The sequence below is a fragment of the Protobothrops mucrosquamatus genome, unplaced genomic scaffold (assembly GCF_001527695.2).
Source record: "Protobothrops mucrosquamatus isolate PMUCROS unplaced genomic scaffold, P.Mucros_1.0 scaffold243, whole genome shotgun sequence".
Classification (NCBI taxonomy): domain Eukaryota; kingdom Metazoa; phylum Chordata; class Lepidosauria; order Squamata; family Viperidae; genus Protobothrops; species Protobothrops mucrosquamatus.
The window spans coordinates 110,674-117,946 of record NW_015386593.1 but is presented as its reverse complement, the minus strand read 5'-3'; the positions used below and the strand labels follow the sequence as shown (position 1 = coordinate 117,946).

The 7,273-nt window shown below is 35.5% G+C and overlaps 1 pseudogene; it reads left to right on the top strand.

Annotated features, from left to right (window-relative positions):
- Positions 1-741: 741 nt before the first annotated feature.
- Positions 742-7,273, top strand: part of LOC107286067 — a 14,763-nt pseudogene continuing 8,231 nt past the window's right edge.

Sequence of the window (7,273 nt, the reverse complement as noted above, 5' to 3'; positions counted from 1 at the left end):
CTATTCTTCTTTTTCTAATCCTTCCAGGAAGGAGTTGAAAAAAGAAGAAATTAATATGAATTCTTTTTAATATACATACAACACATACAAATATACAAAGGTTTCTGCATGACACCCTGATTGGTACAATATCTATTTGTACCCAAAAGCTAAAATCACCCATAGAGTTTAATTGGGCTAGGCACAGAATTCATTTGCTAAGTTGAATGTCAGTCCTTGCTTTGAGACCCAGTAGTATATAAGCTTTTTAAAATGCATGCAATCTTGCTGTCTTACACCATTTCCTCACAGTGATTTACAGTGTCTTCTAGTATTACCCAAAAATTGTGCTGATACGACTCTCACTTAAAAAGTTTTTACAATGGATGAGTAGTACCACAGCATGCTATAAGTGCCTTTTCCCACTGCTAACTTGAAGTGTGACCTACTTTTTGCTGAATAAATAGAAAACTTTTTAAGTGCAAGAGCAGAGTGACTTGGGTCTAGGGGGTCTCATGTATTAAGAATGTGGAGTCGTATCAGCACAAGCATGCTGTTCATCGATGTTCTTGTTCATGCTCTTGGACTTCGGCTGCAGGTAGCTTAGGCTAGATGCTGATGCCATGCTAGCCTTTGTCCTGTTGGGTCGGAGGGCTTCCTCCAGATCAAACAAAATGACCTCTGCTGTTTCGTGATCAATGGAGCACCCATTGTAAACGTCTTCGGGGCAATTTCAGACCCATTTAAGGTCCCCCTGGCAGGATGAAACTCTGCCGTGGGGAGCAGAGCAGAGCTATCCCGCAGCCATACACTATGGTGCAAAACTGGAAGTCAGGTATGGGGAATACTTTTACATATCCATATTCAAAGTAATTATTTTGAATATTCCTTAACATTAAAATTCTTCTACACAGAAATGTAGAAAGCTGATGGCAGAAAAAGACTTAGTGGTCCATTGGGTCTGTCCTTTGAGTTTTTTGTTTTCTTTTAAATGTATTTATTTTTATTTTTATTTAATTTTTGTTGGATGATGGACATATGTTTATCCCAAGCATGTTTAAATTCTTACTGATGACGATCCATTATCTCCGCTGGAAGTTGTTTATTTGTCAAGTATATCTCAGAAAATACTGATAACCTTGCAGATGGATTTTTTTCCCCCTTTAGATTTTAATTTTGGTTCATCTTGCAAATCCATTTAGAATTACCATATATTATAGACCTGCCAATGTTAACAGTATCTTAAAAACTTAATATTATGTGAAATGTAGTCTTGCCTTGTTTGTTGTAATCCCCAAATGTCACTGGTAAACAGATCCTCTAGATCAGGGGTGTTAAACTGCTGGCCCGTGGGCCAGTTGCATCATGTGGAGGCTGCACCCATCCCAGCTCCAGCAATGCGAAAAAAGTCACGATACATCGCGACATGTCATGTGACGTGGCGAGTTTGACACCCTTGCTCTAGAACATGAAACGTTCTTCCCTTCTTGTTGCAGCATGGAGGCAAATTAATAAAAAGCATTTGCTTCCATTTTAAAGCAGATAGTTTAAACTTAACCTTGGATTAATGAATCAAGATACTTAGAAAATTGTATTTACTTATTAAGTTTATATGCCACCCATCATGCTATCCAAAGCAACTCAAGGCATCCTACAATGCAATAAAATTAGTATATAAACAATTATAAATAGAGAATTAAAATTACAAAAATTAAATTAAGGAACAAGGGCTTATGTGGGGGGCAAGTGTTCCTTCTTGTGTCATTGCACCAGGCACCTTCAACCTGAAACATCTCCATCAGGACTCCCCACCAAATGGCAGAGTCAGGTCTTGGAGGCCCTTCAGAACACCAGAAAGATGGGGGCAAATCTCATCTCTGGTAGCAGGATGTTCCAGAGGATGGAGACCATAGCAGAAAAGGCTCTTCTTAAAGACCCCATCAGTCAAAATTCCTTGGCTGACAGGGTCTGCAGTAGCCTTCTCTGCTGGAACATGTGAGACGGGCCAGTCCCTTTGGTTCTTCAGTTATCCTAGACCAGGGGTAGGCAACCTTGGCTCTTTTATGACTCGTGGACTTCAACTCCCAGAATTCCTGAGCCAGCTCTGGGAGTTGAAATCCACGAGTCATAAAAGAGCCAAGGTTGCCTACTCCTGTCCTAGACATATGCCATAGAGCTCCAAAGATGATAATCAGCTCCTTGAATTAGACCTGAGCAGCAGATGGCAACAAGGATAGCTTGCATAAGAGTGGGGTTACATGTACCACCCTAGTGGCCTCCAGAACTGTCCATACCACTGAATCAATTGTAGCTTTCAAATACACTTCAGTACTAACTTTCATGCAGAGGGCATTGCAATAATCCAGATAAGAGATGATCAGGATGTGAGTCACTGAATGCAGGGCTTCACAATCCAAGAAAAGGTGCAATTTGTGCACAACACAAAGTTGTTCAGAGGCTCTCCTAGCCTCAACTGCCATCTGTTCCTCGAGCAAAAGTCACAAGTCCAACTCAGTTTGTTTTTTATTTACCGTATATGGTTTGTAAAATGGAATAAAAGTATTTGACAAGTGGCCAGCACCAAGTGAAGATGAACTGCATCATTTTTATTGAAACAACTGACTGGTCTATACCCAGTCATTATCAAGCAGCTTAATAACATACTGCAAGGAGATGAAACTGAAAATTGGCTAACATTTGGCAAAACCTACCTGATAATAAAATATCCAACAAAAATACAGCATCAGGCAACTACAGACCAATTACCTGCCTATCAATAACTTTCACATTGCTAAATGGTATGATAGCTGATGCAATTCAACAGCATTTAGTTAAAAGCAAGCTCTTTCCACCTGAGCAGAAAGGAAACCACCCAAAAAGTAGAGAAACAAAAAAAGCAGGTCCTTATTGATAAGATGATTTTGGAAAATAGGGGCTTTGTGTGTCTCTGAGACTTTATGATGAGCTAGAGAGCTAATAAGTACTAATCTTCAGTGGTTGTGTGGGTCATGTAAGTCAATTTAAAAAAAACCCTCCATACAAAACCAAAAAGTCACCTAAAAATAAAAAGCCAACATCTACAACAACCCTTCCTTGGCACAACCCATCCAGTTGCCATGTTAAAAAAATTAAAAAAGCACTGCTAGTTTGTGTGATCAATATATAAATTGTCAAATAGGAATACATTTGTCAGGAATATATAAATGAATAAATTTGTCGGAATTATTGGTGGTTTCACTTTAGATATAATCTTTGTTGTAAGAATAGATTAAACCTGTAAAACAAAGATTCTTCAGGCAATTATTGAAAAATCTTTGCATTTCTTAGTGGAGATTAAAAATAACAACCCTATGAAATCCTTGCTCTAAACTAAACCTCAGAGAAGGTTTTAAAATCATATTTTTAAATACATGATTTGTTTAATTGTTCTGGTGTGAGTTTGATAACATACCAAACTGAATATATTTTCATAATCAAAAATGTGACCTGAAAGGTTTGCAGGTGAAAATAGAGAGGCTGCCTTCAGAGTGAGGCATTTCCTCTTCAATCTTCTATTAGCTCCTTATGATTAATTTGGGATTTGTGTTTGCACTGGAACTGATTAACAGTATTTAAACATTCTCCTATTTTTTATTGTCTTTATATTTCTAAGACGATTAACCTAGAATGATGAACAATCATTTTGTACAAAAGAAAACAGCAGAGTCATCATCTCTAGTGATTTGGTCTTGATACTTTTCATGATATCATTTCATTCATATCATACCGTTGATATCATTTCATTGGTAGGGTTGTTGCTTAGTGCCCTGAGATGGTAATGTGGCTTCTCATTTGCTGATCCCCTTTGATTAAAAAAATAATTGAATAATATCTGCAAGCCATCTAACCTATGGTAATATTAAATTAATGAATGAAGCAACATTCAGTGTATGATGCTTAAGCTAGTTCAACTCTTCTGAAGCCTCATTTATGTTTAATAAGTGTATTTAAAGATTTGTGTATTCTGTGGTAGAATTCCCCATAAAGAAAACCTGTTTTCTTCAATTACATTATAGTGTAATTCTGGAAGAAAGTTTTAGGGAGAAGGAGAAAATAAAAAATTCACAGATTTTGAAGCCTCTGAATTCATTAAACTTTCTAGCTTTTTAGATTTAAGTAAGCATTGAGCTTGCCTTTAAAGCACTAGGAGCTCCAAGCTTACTTAATACTTGTAGCATTTCCCTTAAAAAGTAGAAGAAAAACCCAGTAAGTGGCCTGAATAAAAATTATATCACCATTGTAATATAATCCTGATACTAAATGTTTACAGTCCTAAAAGGCACATAAAACATAAAATTCCAATTTGCAGTGCTCAATTTGCTTGACTGTCTTATTGTAGGTTTAGAGGCCTTCTGTGATGATCCAGTCTTAATCAAGACAGTAGTCTCAAAATTGTGGCAAAATATTTGCTGTTGAAATATTGGAGAAAAGTGACATTCCCCTTATTATTTTATATGACACATCAGAAGATGATAACATCAATGTCAATGCCACTTGCCTGAAGGCACTGCATGATAAATCACTTAAACTTTATCTTCAGTACTGCCTTCATCTCTCTTTATCACTTTAATAAAACAGATGAGTTTTCAAATTGTAGAAGCATTAAACATCTCAAGTATCTTGCTTTATGGGTAAATGCATTGTATAGAGGTATCCAGGTAACCGGTGTTTCTTCAAATGGAACTTTATATTGCCATCAAACGGCCTGACCGAGCTCTCTGTAGCTCTGCAAAAACTGGAAAAATATTTGCACCACCGAGTCTGCTTTTAATATTGGCTTCAGTCTTAAGGGCAGTTGCTAGCAATTGTATTATAAACAAGTAAGGAATTTTAAGGCTATTGGTCACTCATTCTTGCTGACAAGTGTAGAATAGGTATTAATCACTTTTTAAAATGTATGTATCTTGGTTATCTATACAGCTGTGCTAGGTTTGCATAAAGCCAGTTTGCTTTAATGGTTAAGACATCAGGCTAGAAATCTGAAGACTATGAGTTCTAGTCCTGCCTTAGTTATGAAAGCTGGCTGGGTGTCCTTTAGCTAGTCACACACTTTCATCTCAATTCATCTCACTGAGTTGTTGTGGGCAAAATAGGAGAAAGAAGGTATGTTGGATATATTTGCCACATTAAGTTATTTATAAAAAATAATAAAGGCAGGATATAAATAAATAAGTGAGTAAGTAAGTACATACATACATACATACATACATACATACATACATACATACATACATACATACATACATACATACAGGGTTTTTTTGTCATAGAACGCCCAGAACGAAATTCCGGCACCTTTTTTGGATGGAACCTTGTAGGGTAGGCAAGGTGGGTTGTATGACATGTGTGAGTTCCTGCACCTTTTTTTTTTTTTTTTTTTTTTTACAAAAAAGCATTGCATACATACATACTAAAACAAGTGTTCCATGCTGAAGGAAACACACATATCTATTTAACATAAAATCATTTCATGAGATGAAAATAAAATGCACTGAATGGTTTTCTAAATATTACAGAGATTTCTCTTACTTGGATCTTTCTTTCTCTTCATTGCCAATAAAGTAGTATGCCCTAATTTTGAATATTGTGAAATTGTGGCCCCTGAATACTTTTGCATTAAGATTTATATTCAACATTCATTTTGGATGGTTAATAGCAGTGATTGTTTCAGACTTGTTGGCAATACTTTAATCTTTTGGTGCTCTGAAGTGGAAGTAAGACGGTAACACAATCAATTCCTTATTGAGATTAGAGGAAATAAGGAAATGAATTAAAAATAACATTAAAAGGTAAGCAATTTATATAAGCCTATGAACTCATCCTACATTTCATTGTAATCATTATATTACATAATCAGGTTTCAACTCTGTTTCAGCAGAAAACACAGCATTCTGTATTACTACCTTATTGTGGAATGATCTGCTTGCTTAAATATTAAGGAAAATGGCCCCGAGTAGAGGTAAGAAATATAATATTGAGATGATAGATAGATAGATAGATAGATAGATAGGTAGATAGGTAGGTAGGTAGGTAGATAGATAGATAGATAGATAGATAGATAGATAGATAGATAGATAGATAGATAGATAGATAGATGTAAAGACAGACACACAGACAGACAGCATGATTCCACCTGTTGTAGTAAATTGTTGACTAGTTCTTCATTGCTTGACGCCTTATATGACAATTATATCCATAATCATTATTAAGGACTTACCAAGCCTAGAATGCATCTTAACTTTCGATATGTTAAATATAATTTTTGATGGTACATCTTTCCCTTACATCTCTCAGATAATAAGTGTTCACAGAAGTCAGATTCTTGATGTTTGGCTTATGGATACCGGAACAGAAGCATCTGTAAAAGTGCTGGAACTGAGAACTATTTCCCCAATATACATTCATGAAATCATTGCAATACTATCTCAGGTATGAGGATCTCTATTAATTTTCAAGACAATTTCAAACAATTTGTGAAGTAAGCATCTATCTTGCTACCATGTGTAACTTGAATGCTGTTGCAACTATATATTATTTAGACAATAAAATGCTGCTTGGCTGGCCTTCCTCTTAATATTTGCATGAAAACTCAAGGTGCTGTACTTTGGCTGAAAGATAATATACAGTATTCAACTGTTCTGGCTCCATCATAAAGGCAAAAAAAAATTATGTTTGCTCCTTAAGATTTAAGGGAAGATGTAGTTGAAGTATTACTTGATTATCAAAATAAAAGTAGCTAAAGTATTCTAGGTATAATTTTCTTGTTTTGCTTATACCTGCATTTTATCACCACATTTTAATTATATATTTCAATTCAGTAACATTTTAATACTCTACTAGACCCTCATTCTTTATTATAGCTTTATACTTGACAGTTAAACTTTTTTTTTTAAAATTCCCGCTTCTTTACACTGGTTAAATGGGGTCTGGTACTCCAGTTCATATCTGCTGTTTTCATTTTTCATTTCTCTTTTGTATAAATTTCTCATTTATCTTTTTCCCACTTGCCTTTTCCTCCATAATATTGTTTATTTATTTATTTTATTTATTTAACAAAATTTATATGCCGCCCTTCTCCCCATGGGACTCAGGGCGGCTCACAGCATATTAAAACATCATACAAAATAATTTCCCCTACTAAAAACCAATTAAAACCCAAATATTGGTAGCTGTGGCTCTTTAAAATCGTTAAAAATTGTCCCTATTTAAAACTCACCCTAGGTCAGGCCCGCTTGTTGAAAAAGCCATGTCTTGA